Consider the following 23,399-nt stretch of genomic DNA (forward strand, 5'->3'; position numbering starts at 1 on the left):
ATCTTGTGCAGGGAGGAAAAGCTTCTATAGCATTGATTCAACCATCGTATTTCCGTAAAGGAAACTTCTATGTTGGAAATCTACTTAATCCCGTCTTCGTAGCTTTCAACAGAAATGACATGTCAAATCCACATGAAATGCCTTGTGCATGTATACTTGCGAATAGTGCTATTGACGCTTGTCTTATATCGGACCGCACAACTCGCGATATTTGTGCTGTCTCAGTCAATATGACTGTTGATAACATAAACAAGAAATACGTCTATTGTTCAACATATCTGCCGCATAATGAACCATCACCTTCTGATGATTTCAAAAGAATTGTATCATACTGTGGCAGAAATGGGTTTCCCCTCATAATCGGCAGTGATACAAATGCCCAGCACATAATTGGGGGCAGCTCAGATATCAATTTGAGAGGCACCGTATAGATAGAATACTTAAGCAGTACACATCTGCACATACAGTACTGGACAAAATAAATCATACACCTTTTGTTTTGTTCTTCAATAACTTTTATCGATTTATTTTTCACTTTTCAATATTTGGTGTGACCACCCTTTCAACACTGCTTCCAATCGTCTTGGTATACTTTCGACGAGCTTTTTCAGATATTCCTGATCAATTTCTTCCCATGCGGTCTCGAGAACTTCAAAATAGACATTTTTGTTGGAAACTGTCTCTTGTCTACTTTTCCATCCAAATAATCCCACAAATTTCCGATTGGGTTCAGATCAGGAGATTGTGGAGGCCATTCAAGAACTTTTACCCTGTTTGATTTGAAGAACGCAGTAGTTTTCTTGGCAGTATGCTTCGGATCATTGTCTTGTTGGAAAATTAATTTGGTTTCTAGACCAGTTTTCAAAAGAGAAACTTCCAAATTTTCACACAGCAAGTCAATTTACACATCAGCAGTCATAATCCCCTTGATGTGTGCCAAGCTACCGACTTCAGACCATGCGAACGATCCCCACACCTTAATGTTTCCACCTCCATGCTTCATCGTCTTTTGAATATATGCTTCCTTAAGTGCATCACCAGAATGTCTCCAAACTCTTGAACGTCGCTTTTGTCCGAATAGGTCAAACTTACTCTCGTCCGTCCATAAAACTGTTTTCCAGAAGTCCACAGTCATACCAGCGTATTTTTTGGCAAACTCCAATCGCTTCTTTTGGTTTCGTTTGTTAATGAATGGGCGCTTAGATGCAAAACAGCTCTTAGACTTTCGGCGAGCCGCCGACGAACAGTAGGGTGGCACAAATTTTAGAATTCAGTAGAACCGATCTAAAACTGCTCGCTATACGACCTCATTCAACCATGCAAAATGTTGATTTGATAGGTTGCACTATATTTTAGCACAAATGGTTTAAAGTTTGTATGTGATTTAACATGGATAAACGAACCACATTATTTAATATTTCGTAGACACGTTCCTATGTATTCTAAAAATATATGCTATGCTAATTTCGGTAGATACGAGTACCGTGTACAACTTCCCCGAAGAGCGTAATAGGCTGCGACTTCTGGTTAAAAAGTTATTCTTTATACAATGCATAAGTGTCTACATCGTTGGTGAAAATTGAATTTATCTGGATACTCTGGCTTCATACTTCAATCAAGTTAACCGTGATATGCTAGTCATAAACCGAATTAGGTAGCTAGCAACATAAGCGGTTTTATAGTTCAGATGCGAGCGTCATAAATAGACAAGCTAATGGGCATGAGTTCGATTCTTAATTTTTTAATATTTTTTTTCTGCCTCTAAAGCGGGAACGTTATTATGTAGAATTGTTAGTTTAAAATAAAGTAATAAGGTAGATCATAACCGTTATTTCTGACGTGTTATTTTATTTTAGCAACGTTATGTTCTAACGTAATATTCACGATGCTACTCTAATCTTAATTCCTGGATGATTCCTTAAAAAGTTTTTGTTAAAATCAAATCGTGCTTCATGGCCGGAGACACTTTCTGGCGTTTAGTGAGAGATATTTCCCGGCTTACTCAAGTCACCTACCTTCAGTTTACGGGGCACTCTATAGCAGTTCCAGTTACAGCTCCACAGGGATATGGTGAACATCAGTTGAGCTTCAAAATAACGGGAATCTTTCCCGCTTCAGTCTCGATTCAATTTTAATTTACTCAACGTATATTATTGTACACAAACAATACATAAAAAAATTCTGTTGCAATTCGATCCCAAGTCCTTTAGATCACATGTTTCGAATGATACCATCTGGACTATATTTCCGCTTTGTACCAACGGTATAACTGGTGACCACAACAAATACGTCAAGGTTCACTTGATTGAAGGTTCAGCTCACCGGGTAGCCAGAGACAGCATTATTTTCATAACTTTCAGGGCAACGAAAGTTTAATTTTGCAATAACTCATGAACCAGTTGTCATAGCTATGAACTGTCTTTGGAAGAAGTTGTTCTACTTGACTGAAGCTATAGAATGTAGCATACTATATATTTTTCAGGGGTACCAGGCGGCATATTTATGAATTTAATGAAAATGTATTAGTTTCTCATAGTAAACTCCACACAAATTTAGAATCATTTGTGCTAAAACATGCTCCAACAGATTTAATTCAGATTTGGCATAGGAGTTCGTTGGAGAATTTCGATTTTTTCTAACTTGGTTCTGCAGTATTCCATTTTTTTTTCATACATCCTTGTGCCACCATAACGAACAGTACGTCGACTAACATTGAGATTCAACGATCCCACAATATTTCTCGACGATAATTTCGGATTTTTTAGCCAATCGAACAATTCTGACATCATCACGATGCGTCGTCAAGCAATGGCGGCCTTTTCCGGATAAATTTCCAACAATTCCTTGTGTTTTATATTTCTTCCATATATGCTGCACAGCTCCAATCGAAATTGAGTATCGCTTAGCAATTTCCCGAAAAGAAATGTCTTTTTCACGGTCGCGTATCACCAGATTTCTAACGTCCAGCGAAATCTGCTTTCCAGACATTTTTAATGTTCAAAATGGAACCAACTCAGAATGTCGAGTGAAAACTAAATCTATCTTGGCACTAGAGCTGTCAAAGGATGCAGTGATGCCAAAATTTCAAAATTGGTTTAATTGGTTTTATCGTAAAATGTGATTTTTGAAGTGTCCAACGTATAATGAACAATTATTCATATAAAAATTTCTAGCAGAAATACCTCATTATTATCAAAATCTCAGTCTCTACTATTGTTTGAACTGCAACAAATTAAAAAACTTTTCCATTCATGCCATCGTGCTTATTAAAGAAATAACGCTAATATGATCAAAAATGCATTTTTAGAACAAGCGTATGATTTATTTTGTCCAGTACTGTACTTAATGTAGGAAATCGCCCAACATTTGCACGAGCTGACAGAGAAGAGATGTTAGATTCTTCCAATGATTGCATCTCCACGTGATTTAGATGAGGTCGTGGATAGAACAAACTCACCAGCTACCAAGAGGCTTGCCCGCTTCGAGGAACTCCTTGGTGTAATACCGAGCTTGTTCGACTGAAGGATGTGAGTCCTAAAATGTCATAGAATTTGCTGCATTTTTCCAAGCACAATTGCAATATTCTAATCAGGGCACTGATTGGACATCGCCAAGTCAATTATCACATGGCTACTATTCAGTGTGCTGAGTATTATTCGTGTGATCTTTGTGAATCCGATTACGGAACTTCAAATCATTTGATATGTAACTGCCCAGCAGTAATGGAATTGCGTATTCGGATTATTGGTTCTCCAAATATAGATTAACCTATGCATAGAGAGCTAAAATTCAAGGATATAATATTGCTCCTAACCCAGTTTGGTAAAGAGCTATAATTTACGCTATATTTGAATGACAATATCTCTTCTGGGGTGTTGTTCTGTTGTTTCAATATACCTTCGGGGTGTTGATGTATCCGCTCACTATTTAAAAAAAAATCTACATCTCTCCGGGAGTGGAAAGTTTTATTGTAGCACCTGCAGATCGTTCAACATCCTTCCGGGTGTGCAGAATGCTCTGCTTTAATAGTTTTGTGTAATTATTTTCCTTACCGTTAACCCTACCACTTACCCAATCCTTCCCATCAGGGAAATGATGGCAAGGCACAAATCTTCGACCAATATAGGGAACGTGCCACTTGAGCCAGTCGCTACTGATAGTGGTAGCCAGTCGCTACTGAAAGCCTTCTACATGATCTCTCACCGCGTACCCCTCCTGAGTTAATTGAAAAATGCATGTCGCAATACGGAAAAATAGAATCCGTTACACCTGATACTTGGAGAAAACTAACGGAACTACTATTAAACAAACTAATGTCGTTTTTGCTTGAAGCAGAAACTAACTTAGTTTCGGACCTAACTGCTGTCAAACCGTTTGTTTGAAGCCAGTTTCGAACCTAGGTTATGCGCCACTGAACTGAAAACCGAGTTGGGTTCCAACCTGAAATATATTTCGGGTTCGCTCACACCACCGCTGTTTTGCGGGAACCCAACTCAGTTCCATTAAAAACGTTTGTTTGAAGCAACTAACCTGGAATAGTGTCTAGGTTCTCAATCGAAAACGACATAGTTTTGCACCCACGAGAAGCAAACTTCTACCTGCAAGTACTGTAATCATACAGCACGCCGTGGACAATCTTGCGCGGAAAATGCAGAGGAGAATGCATCTTAAGCGATTGCCGACTCAGCTTGAATACCTATACCTGAACCAGAAACGCTTGCGAGCTGTTCAGACTACTATGATAACTTCAAAAGTATTATCAAGCACTCCAAAATCAACTGTCAGCAAAATTTGCGAAGAAGTTAATAACAATGACAATGGACTTACGCTGGTAACCCGTAAATGCAATTAGCAAGCAAAAATATCTAATCGCACCAAGACAGCTTTAACGATGATGACCGTGACATGAAAGACACGATAGAATTCAATGATACTCATGATGTAGTAAGCGCGCAGACAAATGTTTCCCCGCAACGAAAGAAGCTCTCCGCACGCAATAGAATATTGCGTACAAGAGATTCAACGGATAATCAACAATCTTTGTGTCTATGTATATTGTTTACATGTTGTTATTATCTCGAAGATTCACGGTTCCGTTAAACTACCTACAAAAAAAATTTAAAAAAATCAAATAATAACTCAAATTTATTTTGAATGTGTGATGTGTTTTGAATGTGTTATCGAGTGTTTCAAGTTCATGAAATTCACTCGTTTTCGCGGCACAGTGTCTTCTATTGGGTGTGTTATCACAAATATGGCTGAGAAAATACGGCTGACGTCTGTGCTGAACCAAAGGCCGAGTTATCCAAAAACAATCAGCAAAGCACCTAACAAAAAAGGTATCTGTTTCTACTCCTGTCTGACCAAATCCCGGCACTACTCGACCACCCCAGAAACGTCTTCGCGTGAATTGTCCTGATCAGAGCTATGATCTGGTTGTTGGTCGGAAGCATATGGTTGATAGCAACATTGTTAAGGTTCCACCTCCACAGCCGTTGCTTTGGATATATCTTTCCCGCTTTCATCTCTGCATCAGCAAAGAGACGGCCGAAAAAATGACCAATGAAACATTAAACTGCAACAAGGATTTAATATCCTACTAATTCCGCTGGTGAGAAAAGGAATTGATGTCATTACTTTAAGCTTTATGTTCTTCATCCAAATTCAACAGCTTTTAATCCAGATACATTACCGCAAGGCATACTGTTCAGGCAATTTGAAGATAGCCATACCCAGAACATTCGCCGACCGATTTCTCTCCACCTTCAGTAGAAGCATTCAATCCGTTGATTCAACCCGGTCCTTCTACGATTCTATCGAAGACTCCGCTACGATTATCAATGCCGCTATATCAAGCTACGCCACCATTGTTAAGGAGTGTCGATGTCGAGCGCATACTGGGACGCAACGCTATTGGTACTATGGAAACCCTGGGACCCAATGTGCTTAGAGATATAAGGTGATTCGTCTTTGGCAGTAACTAGATGAGGAGTGAGGTAAGCGTGCAGCATGCTGCGGAGTAGAAAAATGACGGCGAACAACTTTGTTCATGCTGAAATCCAAGCAAACATGCATGGGGATGTAGTAAACCATGTTGTTAGCTGTCGTTTCTAGAACCAACATGGCTGATCGGCGATTTCGAGGATCGTATCACCTGAGAATAAAAGCTCCTTGCTGGGACCCTCCGCCTCAGTTGAGCCTTTGCCGCCAGCATTCAGTAGTCGTCCCGGTCCTGTTTGCGTGAGTAGAGATGGGGTCTTACAAGCCGGCATTCCCGGCAAGTATTTTCGCCATACAACGGTTGATGCGCTTTACGCTCATCATCTAGCTATCGCCGCAAGCTATCTCCGTCGCTACAAACTCAGCTGTTATAAGATGCCACGAATTCTTTGCCGCAATCGACACAGTGATCGTCAGTCGTTCCGATTCCGTTCGTGGTAGTGATTTAACCCTCCGGAAGTCGCGCAAATGGCCCACTGAACGAGCAGCCGCTGGTACACTAAGACGATTTCGCTAGATTTTCAGAGCAGCGTGCAAACTTCCGGAAGGTTAAGAACCTCCAAACTTACTCTAAAAAACAACATTGCTGCGCTCTCTTTTACCAGTACTATCGACGCCACTCCGCTGATGACAAAATTTGTATGGCGTGTCATAATCGTGCATGGGAAATTTTCCGTAGAAAAAAATCATCAATTAGTAACTTTTATTCATATTTTGGGCTTCATTTGGTCTATAAACAATGGGTAAGATGCATTTTGAAGGAATTGAGTCAGAGAATCTAGAAAAAATAGATATTTTTGGTTACAGTGTTGCCAAATTTGCTATATTTCCAGTTTAAAACACAAACTGCATTTTTCTCACAATTCGTGTGTTTTTGTTATGAATATAATTATATCATTGTGTTTCTCAGACAGTTTTACATAGAAAAACATTTTATTCATCAAGATAACTTATGCCAAACCTCAGACATAGCCATTTTAAGCAAAATCACAGAATTTCTCGTTTCTCTCAATATCTCAGTAACATAACAGAATGTCAAAATTCTGAAAACGCCACTTTGTACAGATTTTTTAGACAAGTTATGTGGCATATCTAACTCAGTTTACCCCAAAATGGCGTTTGTCATAAGATAGCACAACAGCGATGACATGGTGTGATCTGAACAGAATGGTGCTCTGAAATGCAAATGCTCAATCAACACGTTTGCGCGGAAACGGCATCCGCATGTTCGACTCGAGCATTCCAAGACACTCTCACGTCAAGGAGTCATCTTGGATTCGGCATTAACGTTCAAACCACATACTTCGTATATTGTGGACAAGGCATCAATACAAATAGGGTTCTTCTTCCGGATAGCAAGAAATTTCAGGGGCGCATATTGTCCCAAATCGCTTTATCGCGCGTTGGTCCGCTCAACGTTAGAATGTTGCTCTGCTGTTTGGAATCCGTACTACCAGAACGGGATTGACAAAATTGAGGCTGTCCAACGCTGGTTCATACGCTTTGCCCTTCGACATTGCCCATTGCGAAAAAGATTCCAACTACCGTGCTACAAAAACCGTTAATACACCTCAATACACACAGCATCCGGAGGGACTGCTCTCGACCCTTATTCGTCTCGGACTTATTCTCTGCCAGATTAAACTCTACAATTCTAGAACGCCTTAATCTTCAAGCCCGCATTCAAACGCTAAGTACTAAATCTCTTCTGCGGCTACCTTTTAGGGGAACCAACTATGGTCGCCACAACGCTGTAACTGAACTTTGCGAGTTTTCAATAGAATTGCCATAGGATTCGACTTCCACTGGACTAGAAATACGATTAAAAATAAGTTTTAATCTATCCTTAAATGTAAAAAGGCTAAGAACCAGCATTGGGGCCAAGGAGTCTGTTGGTGTCATATTCCTTACTAAAGAGTGTTATGATCAACAATTCGTCAACTTCAACTTCACGCATTTTTTCTTCAATTGTGAAAATGGCATCGACGCAAGACGAGTAACGGAGCGTTGTTCGTGCATCTTGAAAATCCGAACTGCCAGCTGCTTTTTAGGGACCTCCACCTCTCCGTTTGAGATGTCGCAGTCAAGCTGGACGTGTCGTCTACAACTGAACATCGAGCTAAAAACGAACCGGGCTGTCAACTTACTATAAGGTGGTGACTCCAAATCGTGACAACAAGCAAAACAAGTCGGTCAGAGACTGGCCGCGGAAGCAATACACGAAGAAGCTGACAAAGTTTAATTGCGTGATTCAGGATGACGAAGCTTACGCCAGGGTAGACTTTATTCAGCTTCATGAACAGGATTATTATACATCTAATGGAAGAGGAGATTTTCAAACACGTTATGCTGTCAAAGTTCACCAAGAAATACATCGTTCCAGTGGTTTGAAGAGCGGCATTTACATCGCAATTCGGACCATCAACAAGAAAATTTATGCGCCGAAACACGTCTGTTAGCTTTACTCATGCAACATAATTGTTAAGTTCTGTTTTGGCCGCGTTTGGTATCTTGCAATACGTAAAAAGTCCATGGACTGGCATGCCTCGAACAACGTCAAGGATTGCCCAAGGACATGAACCCTCCCAACACGCAGGACCTATTCTGCCCATTAACGCATAAGAGTCCCATGTGGATTATTGTCGAAAATGAGTTATCCGTTGGATTGTATGGGATGATCCATAAATGACGTAGCATTTTTTGAGTGATTTTTAACACCCCCCTCCCCCATCGTAGCATTTCGTCACAAACCTCTAAATACCCCCCCTGGTAATTACGTAGCTTGACGGTAACTCTGCCCCCCCTTTTCCCCGTAATTTTTTTAAAAATTCTATTCTATTCCCCTTTAAAAAAGCTACGTAGCATGACATGACCCCCTACCCCCCCCCCCCCCTGTCGTCACACATCATCACAAAATACAAAACTCCCCCCTCCCCCATATAATGCTACGTCATTTATGGATGATCCCTATTCTGTATCACCACTGATTACCGGGTTTGTTCAGAAAATATAAAAAAAAAATACCAAAACATGGTTGTCCCATCCATTTGGCTCAATGGATGGGACAATCTTGAACAGCATTATTCTCAGCTTGCTGTTTTTCAACATGGGACTCTTATGCTGTTATGGGCAGTATTGGGCAATCGTCAAGCGGAACCACAAGCAGACGCGAAAGACAGTTCAAGGCAAGCTACCGATCAGCGGCGAGGAAATTAACCAAGATACTAGTATTTCAACTATTACTTATAGTCTTTTTCAGTGTTCATATCAGTCTAAAGAAAATTTCTATTTTGGTCATGTGAAATTTATCGGTTGTACGTAGAGAAATTATCGCAAGCTGAGTTTTCGCATGTCACGCATTCGGTCTGCTTCTTTTATTTAAGTTCAGATTTATTCAAGTATATACAGTAGAATAAAATGTTGATCGAATTTTATCAGCTGCGATTATTCAAATGTAAATATTTCTCCGTTTTTTAAGTTATAACACTGATTCTCAGGTGCGATGCAGATATATTTATATCAATTTATAGACATCCCATCCATTAGGGGGAGCGTCTGGTGTAAAGTGCTCAAACCGGAAGTTATTTTGTTTTACTATTTTGAAGGCAAGGCAACAATGGACCTATTGTGTAATATCAAGATCTATTTATACATTCATTGTGTACGAAAAAACGCATTTCCAGTCACGCAGAGCCACACATACGAACGTTCGAAGAGTAGACGTCCAACCATTTCCAAGTCGAGGAGCTCCGCGGCGAACACGATAACTCTTCATAAAATTATCTGACACATGAAATTCAATGAGATTTGTAAAACTTAGACTTGTATATGAACCAAAAAACATGGAAAATGGTTTCATGAAAACCGAAAAATCTCATATTTTACTGCAAAATTCGCTCTTTTTTCTTCAAAATAATAGGGAGAAACAATTTTTTATTCAGTTTTCTGTGGTTCACCGACAGGCTACACATATTGTGCATACTGATAAAAAAAATCAAGTCAATTCGTTTATTAGTTTTCGAGTTATCGTGTTCGCCAATTTGAAAAACGCGGTTTCGAGAAAAACGCTATTAAAGGGTGTCCCGCATCAAATTGCATCACGGAAAAAAACGCTGTAGAAAATGACCCATTGGGTATTTTCTCTTGAATATTTGGGTAGAAGTAGTTTAGAGTGTATTGTTTACACTGTATTTTTATCGCTGTCAGTTTTTCGAAAATTTGTGCCGATAGATTAAAATCTGCGTGTGTTATGGCAAAAAAACGCGCGAAAAATCCATGGCTGTTGTTTAGCGTAGCCACCGAGATTACGGGAGACTATTCTAGAGGTTCAATACTAACAATTAAGCGGATAAAAAAGAGGTCGATTTATTTTGCCCACTACACTAGACCAGACCAGCTCCCCCTTAAAGTCTGTATAATTAACAAATTAGTGCGGCACCCTCCTTAATAAGGTCTTAAAAGACTCATTACCCTATATCGTCTAGTGTCTATCATCTGATAGAGACATTTCGGATTTCTGTCCCTTGCGCAGTTTACAGTTCCCAGACTTCCCGACGACTCTAGCAGAAGACAAGAGAATATACAGTCTTTGTTGAATATAGTAACTATGGAAGAATAAGCCACATCGTTAATATCAAAGCATAAAATTGAAAAAAAAAATAAGTGTTTTTCCCATTCCATTGCAAGTTTACTTCGGACAGTTCAAAAGTTTGATAAATGATAAACATTAATTCAACTCGACGGAATTTAATTCACTGTTTGAGTAGATCCAGTGAGTGCGAAATATTTTTTTTCTCGTTTGAATTGAAATCATTAGAGGTTGAAATGAATAGAATGGCGGAGATGTATTGGGTATCGAGTATTTATAACAAGCGATAACTGGTTACGATTTTTGTTTCAAATGAAGCCCTGCTTGGTTCTCAACAAATACATTCCACACATTCCTTTGTCACTTAAAAGTTATTTTACGAAACAATTATTTCATCTACTCTGGACCACAACGCTGGTAGCACGGATTAAAAAGAAACGGATCCTAAAGACAAACGCACAACACGTCCCTCGCTTTTTAAATCCCTTACTTTATGTTGCCGTTTTTCCATGTTTCTTGAAACTCCCTGTGAGGAACTCGACGAGACGATAGCCCAACCACTAGAAGAAAAAAGGGGTGGTGGGTGTCTATTAGGCAAACAGAACTCTACACACAGTCTCGCCACCAAAGTCAACACAGGCGGGCAAAGTGTAATTGAGTGTGCCAAGTTGGAAATCAAGGAATTACAATCTTGAGTAGGAAGTGGGGATTTCAACTGTCTGTAACACTTGCAGCGTCGTCGGGTTGAAATTTGGCAAAGAATAAAAGTTGACGCTGCAAAATAGTAAATTTTTAAAATGTGCTGTATTGTTGCTTTTTGAATGTTTGACGGCGCCATTATTCATTACCGCGATTAGCAGTGTTGGATGGATCTCATACCGTCGTTATACGACGAAATCCGCCCTTGTTGGAAAATTATAAGTAACTAATTATAACAGAAGGGTGAAAAACCCCATTAATTATTTCCGATGAGGTAGCTGACAATAGACGACGACTTGATAATAAAATTATAATAGATAACGATAGGTGGAATTGAGACTTTACTGGTTTGTTTGTTTATTTATCCAGTAGCGTAAAGGGAATTTTGCTTTAATGGTTATCGGTTAGGTGTATGGCTTTGCAGTCTAATTTTTAATCAAAAACAAACTATTTTGTCTTCATCCGACGTTTCGGTCCGTATGGGACCTTTTTCAAGGAAAGGTCCCAAACGGACCGAAACGTCGGATGAAGACAAAATAGTTTGTTTTTGCTTAAAAATTAGACTGTGAAATTCGTTTGCTGAGCTCTAGCAGATGAATCAAACCAAATTCGGCTAAGTCCCTTCTTATGCATAGTTTTCTTAGGGTGATTTGGGGAGAGATGTCGAACATTTCTTAAAATCGATCCTGCATCAAAGTAAACCATTAAATATTTCATGAAATCATTTTTATCAAATACAAGTTTCTAAAATACTGTGAAATGGTTTTCGTCATGAAAAAAAAAATCATCAAATTTCCATGAACATTTAAAAAAAAGGTCATTTCGGGAGAGATGCCGCATGTGTTATTTCACATGTTTTAAGCTTTTTTATACAATAACAAATGATGAAAAATGCTTTTTCATGGATTTTGACAATATTTGACCAAAATATGAAAATATTAAACCTCCTTGCAGTGTGATGCAAAGCCGAAAATAAACGAATTCCACGAGCATTATTATTTTTCAATGTAAACGTGTTTTTAGACTAGGGGAGACTTGGGCTAGTTGGTGGTGTTTTCAATTTTTACCGCTTTGATATAGGTAGATCTTGCAAGCAGACTGTTGGCAACATCTCTGATTTTTTTTTGAAGTGTTTGATGCATTGTCTCCATTTTTAGAGACAAAAATATGTGACGCGGAAAACTCGCCAACTTGCCCCGGTCCCGGGATAAGTTGGCGGTATGTGAAGATACGCCAAACACAGGTAATCAAATGGAGATTCAATTACTTCAAGGGTCCTTTTGGATCGTGCTGAATGTCTTTTCGAGAAAACTGTACATTAACCGACATTTGCTATTATATTTCAGTTTCAATACCCTGGTATTTGGACTTTGACGTGTACTCCCTATTCAAAAGCAAATTTTCGAAAGTCTTTATGCAATTGGCCGGAATAAATGTCTCCTACATTGGCGAGATACATTAAAGAGAAAGATTTTCTTACTTTGGAGTGAATTCCAGAAATAAAAATTTTGATGCCTTTTTTGCACTGTAAATAGTACCGCCAACTTGCCCCGCTTGCAGCACCGCCAACTTACCCCAACCGCATATTTTATCAAAAACTATTTAAAAAATAACATTTGTTTGTGGATAGATGTAATATCTATACGGATACTGAAAGCTCTTTTCACGAGCTATCGAAAAATATAAGCATTCGGGAAATAGATTGAAAATCACCCTAAATAACGCAAAGTATTTAAAATTTAGAAAATTTACTTGGTATGCTCGAAAACACAATATCACCCACAACTTCCACCAAACAAATCGTTTTGCAACAAAAACACATTAGATAACCTCGCAATGAGATCTGAGAAAACCTCGCATTGAGATCTAGTATGTTTCAACTGTTTTCATAAATTAAAACATTTTGTTTCAAGTTCATATGTTTATTTTGCTTTTCTGGTTTTCTTATAGTAGAAAAAAATATTCAAGTTTCTGTCAATTCGGTAATAGAAATTTATCCAAGTGATTATCGTATTCAATCTAGTTTATTCGCGTTAACACTTGCAATCCGGAGACAAGGAACTGGAATGATAAGATTGCATAATTTGATTGATGCTTCGCTTACGTTTCCAAGGCAGCTTGTGTACGTTACGTTTCATATAGCAAGGTTAGTGGAAGTTATATTTCACACTCTTTTATATGGCTATCGTGGTCATAATAGCTCAATTTGGTTCATGGACGCAATCTAACAAAAAATAATATGGGGGACTCAATGAAATCATTCTTGTTATATAAGCTTGAGCTTGAGTTTGTGCGATCACCCCTGGCCGCTACTCCGTTATCGATCTGGACTAGCTGAAGATGCACAGGGAATAAGTAGATAATTATGCTTGGGAGTAGCGAAACATCTTTCAATGTGCAACTCCTGACAATCCTCAATTGTTTATTGGCCAATACAGGCGCCGGCCAGGCCCTAATGTAGATCGCGGGAGGAAAGTGAAGGAATGGTTAGTCCGATACTTGCTTTTGCTAGAGGCCGTACTGCGCACTCCACAAGTATCACGAGCGGAGAATATTTGTTAGTAAGTATAGAAGTTGGATGCTACTTCTTCTTTACCGACGCCAGAGAGGTGACTTCACTTCTGGACTAGATATCGATCCATCAACTCATGGACCGGGGACCAACCGCTTTACTTCCCTTCCGAAGGAAGACGTCATCACAGATTTTATCACCTCTGAAAAATCTCAATGGCCTTAGCTGGAATTGAACCCAGGCCAACTGGAATGTGTATTCTCTTAAATTTGTGCAAAAAACACGACATTTTCAAACAGCTGTAAAAAACCGAATGGAATGTTTTCTTCGTGCAACAGGGAGAGGACACTCCAAATAATCTTCTCCTTTTAACAGATTAACCCGACATTGCCCGACAAGGTACTTTTTTTTACTAACGAATATGTGAAAATTGAAAAAAGTGAGCACTTTCATAAAAATGAAAAAGAAAAGTTAAGATTGACCCCAATTGATTGTAGTTTCTGGAGTTTGCTATGAAAAGCACGATGTAGATTTATATATTGACTTTGGGTAATTAGTTTTTGAGCAATCTGAAAAATTGAGGGATAATAGCTTTCAAGCTAATAAAATGTGTAAAAAAATCACTGATTTCAAATACACAAATTATCAAACGAAAACGCTTTTCTTTTCAAGAAAAACGTTAGAGTATGGTTTGAAGAACAATTTAAGCTGAAAATATGGACAAATAAACAAAAAAAATCTATTTTGGACAGCATTTCAAGTTAGTTACGCCTCTATACGCCGCACCGTGGTCACAAACTGAAAAATGGTGAACAAAAGTATTTTTAGCACTCTTTGATGTTTTTGTGATTAGGTGTCTTCAGATGAGTTTCATGAAGTTTGATTATACCTATAAATCGGCTAGCACCTTCACTTTTCTTAAGGGGGTACTATCATTTCTAGAAACATTTTTGTAACAAAATTTAAAAAAAAAATTCATTCGCAACATTGTGTAACGGTTATGTTGGAGTATCTTTATTAAGGGTACAATTTATCTGTATGTTTATACGAGCGATATATATCTATGTGTTGGTAGGGGTTCCTTAAAAGCAGTTTTTGGCTGTTTCTCCCAACAATGAATTTATATAACTTAGGTTTGTTCTTGGAAGATTTTGCAAAGACTCAATTTGCTGTTATTTTCGTTTTTATCCCAATATTGACATCACTACAAATCAATGCGTTCACAAAAATTTGTGCCTGAAACTTTAAAGAATAAACCGAAGTAACTAATACTTAAATACATACCCGTTTAACTATTTAGTTAAATAGACTCATAATCCTATATGTCACTGTGTTAGGTCCGATAGTTTGTGAATATACCTTATTAAGAACCTATACCTGAGGCAAATGATCATTTGATGACATTCCGAGGTGAAAAAATACATTTAGCTAAGTATCCTCCGCCATCGTGTGCGGCATATCACCCGCAATTTTGATGCGGCATCTCTCCCAATTATAAGGGAGAGATACCGCACGAAGACATTTTCCTCTGAAATTATGGATGACCGTTCTCATGCTCAGAATGCCTTTTAAAAGGTCCGAGCTAATCAACCGATACATGATTTACGAAAAAAATCGAACAATTTACGAAAACGAAATTTTAATGTGGTACTGAAAAATTTTCGGCACTCCGTGATGCAACTTGACACACATAATAAAATTTTCGTAAGTTAATAATAAGGATTTTTTACATCTCGAGTGTCGTAATTCTTTGAAAGACAAACTTATAATTGATTGACGAATAAATAAATAAATTATTATTATACATGACATAACTTACAATATCATATTACCGTATAGAAGTGACCCTATATATGAGATATAGATAGTGCGGCATCTCTCCAGAAACTACCCTATCTTAAAGAAGTATGATATACAAAAAATATCATTTTTTCGATAATAGATATTTTAACCTTATGGTCAATCGCCTCTTTTCGGGATAGAGAAATCTTTTAGAAAAATTTCTAACTCTATGTCCGGAGTTGGTAATCGAACCCAGGTGAGCTGCGTACAAGGCTATTGATTTAAATATTTATACTAAATAGTTCCTATTTTTTCCATGTTTCTATTATCACCCTACCCGTTTGAAGCCGTTGGTTAGAGCAGCGTATGAAATCTTTGTTCAACGCATTGAGTCAAATAGAAGTGCAACAATAGAGGCCCTCGATTTGAGTTTTCGTTGCACTCAAACACAAGCATTTCATCATTTTCATGGCATTTGTGTTACTAAATTGGTTCTTAACAACGAAGCAAAGCTACCATCGATTATATGCCGAGTAATTAATGAATTAGTCATGTTTCTTCATTAATAGCGTGGATAGGCACTTTACCCTAACCAGAAAGCGTTATGAGGCTATGTCTAGGGACTAAAGAAGAATATTTTAACTGCTTCGGTTTATTAAAAGGAAAGAGAAAATCTGTCCCGCTTTTGTCAATGTCCACGTTTTGTCAGCCTAAAATAGTCAAAAATAATTCATCAAGCTAACGTTCGAAAATGGGTAACCCACGTTGTGGCTTAAGTTTTAATCGAGATTTTTTCTTCGTTTTTTCGAGGTTTTAAGAAAAAGTAGGTAATCTGTCAATTCGTTATCTAGTTGTGTTAGGTTTCAGCTCATAAGGTGGAAAACCATACATGTAATCGATTTAAGTTATATGCGCTGTACGTTGACAATTCGGCCCGAACAGTTGGCGAGCGCCACTTAGATACTACAATGAACTACTAGTGAGAAAGTGTGTTTTTACAACAACAAAAATGTGTGTTGGAGAATGCGGAAGTTCTTGTTTTCTTTAAAAAAATTGAACAAACGAAAACTGTTATGTCGCGTTATGTGCTGGTGCTACGTATGTGGTACACAAAAACAAACATTATGCTCCGACCGAATTACGCTACGACATCCTTCTACACGCTCCTTATTCTCCGAACATGTCCCCGTGTAGTTATCATCTATTTCCGGATCCGAAGATATGTGCTTTTTCTTCAGTCTATCTATTGATCTCGTCCAGAGCCGAAACTGAAAAACCACATCGCTACTAGTAAAGCAGGAAAGCTTTCATACCTACTGCCCGTTTGCTTACCTATACAAACGTTATAGAGACTCTGCCCCGCGTTTAACATGGTAGTTTCTAGACTAAATGTCAAAAAATTGAAGTTTCTGCATTTTACCGTTAAGGAATCTATTTCTATTTTGTTCCTCAGAATTTTTCACGTTCAACAAGGTATATTTTATAAAACTTTAAGAAAAACGATAAAATTTAATCTGAATGACAAAATGCTTCACAACCCCAACACGCCGTAGTTGGCCAAAGGTCGCAAAGGTTCCGTTCGATTTCAGAGAATTTTCACATTAGAAAAACTGCACAATATGTTTGATTTGCAGCCTGGAGCAGAAAAGATATTAAAAAGGGTATTTCGAGGACAATGTAGCAAACTCCAATTTCCTGTATTTTTCGACAAACGAAATTATCACCATTCAAATACTAAAGTTTTTTACTTAAAAAAACTGTAATTTTCCGAGTGCTACTTCAAAAGTTATAGCATTAAATATCTTTTTCCAATAGCACCAATGTCAAAAATTTCAAGCGAAATGGGCGGCGTTTAAAATTGTCCAAATGGTATGAAATTGAGCATTTCAGCTTTCTTTGACATTTGTCATAATACGAAGGGTGGGCCCTCCTGACTTTGAGAATTCTAAAATGAGTGTTTTTGCAAGGCCCTGACGTCCACAGTACAGTATTGATAACGTTGAATAAGTTAGATGATGAAGAAAGGTTTGTTAGACAGAACAGCCTACAACATTCCATCAAACATGACAACATTAGAATGAAAATCCGCGTATATATGAAAGATTGCTCAGTTGAAGTCCGGCTGCACAATCTTGCATTGTGTACCACTGAACATGTCATTACATACCCAGTGTCAAAATATGGGGAAATCCGTTATGAATGATACTTGGAAGAACTTCTTCCTAGGTATTTCCAACGAAGTTCGCGTGGTGAGAATGAGGCCTGCGAAACCTGTTCATCCCTTTGTGGCTATTTGACGCAGACTCGATGTCATTGTTCATAATCACATAACTATATGGGGCACCCGGGGCAATTGAGACAGTGGGGGTAATTCGGACCCCTTCGATTTCTCAGTAAATAGTAAGACTTTCTGACTATCGTACATATTCGTGGAACCGCTAATCTGAAACATTAATTTTCAGAGTTGAAGTTGATTATTTGTTCTTTGTATAAAGGAGATACAACGTGTTTCGTTTTATTGCCAAAAATCATTATAATGGAAAACCCGTAATAACGGTCAGTGTTTTGGAAAGCTTGAGGCTCCTATTTTATGGAATGATTTTTTTTGGGTGAAAACAGAGATATTTTCGAGACGTTCACCACTTTTGTGCGATATGAGCGTACGGGGCTATTCGGATCCCCTATTCCGTCAAGCACCGTTTAGTGGCTTGCGGCAGCAAAGAAAGTATATGGGCCACCAATCGACAGCTGTGACATACCAGATTAAGTTTTTGTAAACCAATTTATTTTTTTGCTTCTTAAGAAGTATTTCTTGTAACTAATTCATAGGTAAACATAATTCCATTGTAAAAAATTAAAGAAAAATGACGATCTGAATTGCCCCGTCGGGAGGTCCGAATTACCTCTACATTGCAAAAGGATGGAAAAACGTAGGGGAACTGGGAGTAAGCCCGACACGCTGGGTAAGCCCGACACCCCACGACTTTTCCCAGATATCAAATTTTAAATCATACAACAATGACAGGATATTATAAGTACGATTATTTTAGGCATTTCGATACATATCGATGCCATATGGGTTCATTAAACGTCAACAAAATAAACAAAACAAGCGAAAGCAAAGTTGATGCGCTTTTGGATGTTATTTTTAGTTCATACATTTGAAGGTTTTAATAACACAAAAGCTTTGAAAATGACCAGTTTTTTTCACACATTCTATTCTACTCTCCATATCGTTATTTGTGTGTATTGAAGATAAGTTTGAGTATTTCAATACTGTTATTTGAGCATTTAACAAAAATGTGCGCTGTTGGGGTAAGACCGACAGTTTTTGGGTGGGGTAAGACCGACACGGTGTTTAGATGATTGGGTTCGTTTTTGATTCGATACAAACGACTCGGTATATTTGTTGTGTTCAATTATACTATAATTACGTCATGTTAATAATTGAAATACACGGAAACTATGTTTTTTTGCATTTATTTATCAGTATTGTCTCAAGCCGACCAAAAAAAATAAAGAATTAAATTGAACGTGATTCATAATAATATTACAAAAAGAAACGAAAAGTATAATCTAATATGAGATTTTGAAATGATATTGATGAAAAATGAAAAAATCACAACACAAACCGGATAGCTTACTACGAAGCGTGCATCATTTCTAAGTGAATGAGTCCTAGTAACAGCGTATATAATCTGTTTGCAGAACAGCTCTTCCTCGTTAGAATGGCTATACTACCCATGATCGCATAGTTGTCCCGTTTTCTATGGGATTTCCTATCTTTATGGGACTGATATGCGATCATAGGCAGTATACAAGTGGCAATAAAGCTCGGAAGAATTACTTGAGAAAACCCGTACCATAATATAAACCATACGTTAAACATTATTTATTCATAACACCACGCATTCGAATGCTCTTCCTCTTGCTATGGGATGAAACTACAGAAAGCATACGTTTGCATCACACATACTCATATACACATAAATGCAATTTATCACACATACACAATACATTTTTAATGGAAAAAATTGGACAAAAAGAAAGTTTAAAAGGGGGTCGCTCTTGCCCCCTTGGGGTGTCGGTCTTACCCGCAGCGTTTTTAAAATGTCATTTTTCTCCTTTTTTGGCAAACAATAATTTTTAATGAATTCAATTTTTTGAAACGCTCAAAAAATACTTTGTTAAGAACCCCCTGCACAAGGATTATGCACAGAATATACAATTTTAGGAGCTTCGTGGAATTTTAGAAAAATTATTGCGCTTAGGGTGTCGGACTTGCCCCGCGTTCCCCTAGAGGTTTGCGAATCGTCGCCTAGCGCTGCCATTGAGTTTTATGGCATCAAAATGTAGCTGTGGTTTCAAACTAACAATTAGGACTTTTGACCGGTAACTTTTTTCTCAACTATCCACCTAAAAGGGCGATTTGCTTAAGTAGGTTCGAATAGCCCCGGGTTTCCCTATGCTATATGATGAGACTGGTATTAAAAAGTCATTAACTACAATACAAACCAACGTTCAGCCATTAATATTTTCCGCGAAAACCCTTACACCTACTCAGCCAATTATCACAACTGCGCCCAGTACAACAAAAGCAATCTACCAAAATAGCTAACGCAAAAGCTAATGCAGCAGAGGGGAATACGAACAACCGACCGTAAGCCTTATGACAACTATAGCGACGACGGCATAGATGTGTTCAACAACGGCAGAAAAAGCAGAGCGGCAAATGACCAAGCTGCAACAGATGACGCAGAGAATGCTTCCCCGCGGCGTTAAAGGATCTCTACGCGCAACAGTAAGTGGTGCGCAAAAAAATCGATAGTCAAAAGTTATTTTTGTTTACATATAGGTTATGAATATATCAAAGACTCATGGCTCTGTTAAAGTAACGCATCGAGTCAAAGTCAAATAAAAAATAATTTATAAAGTGGTTTTCCTTCAATAACACTGTTCAACTAAAAAACTAACTTGACTGTGCTGTGGCAGCATATTGTTTTTCTGAAAGTAGACGAAAAAAGATGACGGAAAAATGGCGCTTTTCGAATGACACTAGAACGTCGGGATGTTTTTATGATCATTTGAAGATGGTTTAAGTTTGTGCATTTCAACAAATAAGGGTAACCAAAAGCAGTCAAAATAAAACACTGAATTAATTGACTATTTATAGTGTACATTTGAGTACAGAATGGACTGGTCAGAAGCGTTATGTTTAAGGTTCAACCGAGAACGCCTCAAAAAGTGGCCATCTTGGAAAACGAAAAAGCAGTTTTTTCTCACACCGTTGGGAACATATTTATGAAAATGAATCAATGTATTCCGGGCATTATTACAGAGTATTACTGATTGATTTCCATGAAGATTTTTCCAGAAAAAAACTGCAAGCGCCTGCTCCTGGACAGATACTTCGAAAGAACTGTCAATATGACTTTCAAAATTTCAGGATTAAAAAAAACACATTCGATTTTTTTTAAAGTTTTGAATAAAGCGCTCTCCTCAACCTTCCGGCATTCACGCGAATGGCTCCCGGAGTGAGCAGCCTCTGGTGCTGGAAGAAGATTTCGCTAGAGTTTCGGAAGGTGTTGTACAAAATACAACGGCGCACAGTGGCTGGAGGCTGGCCAAAACCTCAAAAAAATTTATTTTTGAAATATTGATAAAATTTTGAATGATGTATATTCAAAATTTTATGATTATTGGATAAGAACACGATTTTTAACGTAGAATTTTTAACGAGTTTAAACGTAGCAAAGTCCAGACTTTTTAATGATTTTCATTTCCGAAACCACCATTGCTCTGTTCACTTCAAATGCATGTTGCTCTTCTGATTTTGGTCCGATTTTAGCACAACTAGTTTCATTGTATAGAGGAACGAATGAACTTGGTTAGTTAATAAAAAAACATTAGGTAAATTTGCTTGGAACTATGACTTTTTCGTTTAAATATGTTTGAGGTGGTCAGATCAAAAATATTTTTTTCACTAATGTATTCCGTACAAATTTCGGAATCATTTCGGAACGGTCACATAGTATACATTCTATGGGAAATAACCTCTCCTTTTCGAATATCATGGTCTCGTTCTGCGCCTAGGTGCGCTAAAAGGTAAGGAGATTTTGAAGATTTGTTGGTGATATGGAGGCACATGGTGTTTTGTGTAAAATAGTTAGACAATCTACAGTAAACCAACACGTTATACAATGGATTTAAAGTAGGGTTCTTCATTTTTTATGATATTGCTGACATTGGTGAACAGTAACGGAAAATCTATCATGAAAACGGGATCATAGTTATAAGAAAGGTTCAATGACACTGTATGGAAAAATGCATTCAATAATTTACGACTTTTGGCATCAAAAATGAGCTCAGCACCTCAAAATTAGCTTAAATTGTGATTTTCAGCCAAATTAGGTAACATTTGAGGTTTTGGCCGACTTTTGTTTGTTACAAGTCCTGCCACTGTGCGGCGTGAGTGCCAGAGGGTTAAACTTAAAATACGACATCGTCGCTGTTGTGCTATCTTATGACAAACGCCATTTTGGGGTAAACTGAGTTAGATATGCCAGATTACTTGTTTGAAAAATCTCTACAAAGTGGCGTTTTCAGAATTTTGAAATTTTACTTGCTTACTTAGATATAGCGAGAAACATGATGAGAAATTGTGAGTTTTTTGCTTCAAATCATTGTATCTAAGGATTTGCTCAAATTATATTGAAGTTTTAGATGTTTTTATGTGTGAAAATGTCTAAGGAACACAATGGCATAAACATTTTGAAAAGAAAATTACACGAGTTGTGAGAAAAACACAGTTTTAGTTTTAAACTGGAAATAAACCATATTTGGCAACACTGTAATCAAAAATAACAATTCTTTCTAGATTCCCTGACTCATTTCCTTCAAAATGCATTTAACTGATTGTTTATAGACCATATGAACGCAAAGATATGAATAAAAGTTAAAAATTGATGATTTTTTTCTATGGAAAATTTTCCATGCACGATTATGACACGTCATACAAATTTTGTCATCAATACACGCTTATGACACGTGTGAGTGCAACTTTTATTTACATTCATAGTAAAAACTCGCAACATAGTCATTCGATCTTCGTAATATTTGAGAGATTAATTCAGAATAGATGGAAGCATCAATTGTCTTATTTGGATTGTTTATACCATTTATAAGTTTCAAGATATTCAATCTCAAACTTTAAAATCGTTTTTCTCGAAATGTGCTAAATGGCGCTTGTCATAAGATAGCACAACAGCGACGACATAACTAACAAGGCATTAATATTTTAAGCACCAAGTCTCAAAAATAGTCGAAAAGCTAATTTGTTCCTGTGTTTGCTGTTCTCCAACGGTTCCTAAAAATTTTAACATCTTTGAATAACCCCAAATTTGTAAATAGCCACAAGATTGAAGATTGGTTAATATTACGACATAAACACTCAAGTTTTCCATGACAACTTTTGTAAACCACAAAATGTGCTGTATGGAACACACGGCTAGTAAATTAGCAATGTTGGAAAAATGCGTTATGTATTGTATACATATTTCCATGTCGAGATATTAACCGGTTTTCAATCTTTTGGCATCTTAAGGCTCAAGTTACCTCAAGGCTTGGTAGTATGCGTAAGAAAATTTGTGTTCAGCTTTGCCACCAGATTATCCATTTAAACCTTTTCAAAACTCTAAAAGAAGAATATCAGTCGATTTATTAGATCATCAGGATTCAATTCATGCAAAATACCTGCTGGAAAAACCATCGGCTTAGCTGGATGGTGCTTTTGAAAAAGTGGCTGTGATTTTTTGTCAC

General features: G+C 37.7%; 1 protein-coding gene across 1 annotated transcript in view; it reads right to left on the minus strand.

The window, feature by feature from the left end:
* LOC131676224 (protein timeless homolog) overlaps positions 1-23,399 on the minus strand; it is a 229,351-nt gene that overhangs the window by 36,740 nt on the left and 169,212 nt on the right. The window lies entirely within an intron of this gene.

The sequence above is a fragment of the Topomyia yanbarensis genome, chromosome 1 (genome assembly GCF_030247195.1).
Source record: "Topomyia yanbarensis strain Yona2022 chromosome 1, ASM3024719v1, whole genome shotgun sequence".
Taxonomy (NCBI): Eukaryota; Metazoa; Arthropoda; class Insecta; order Diptera; family Culicidae; genus Topomyia; species Topomyia yanbarensis.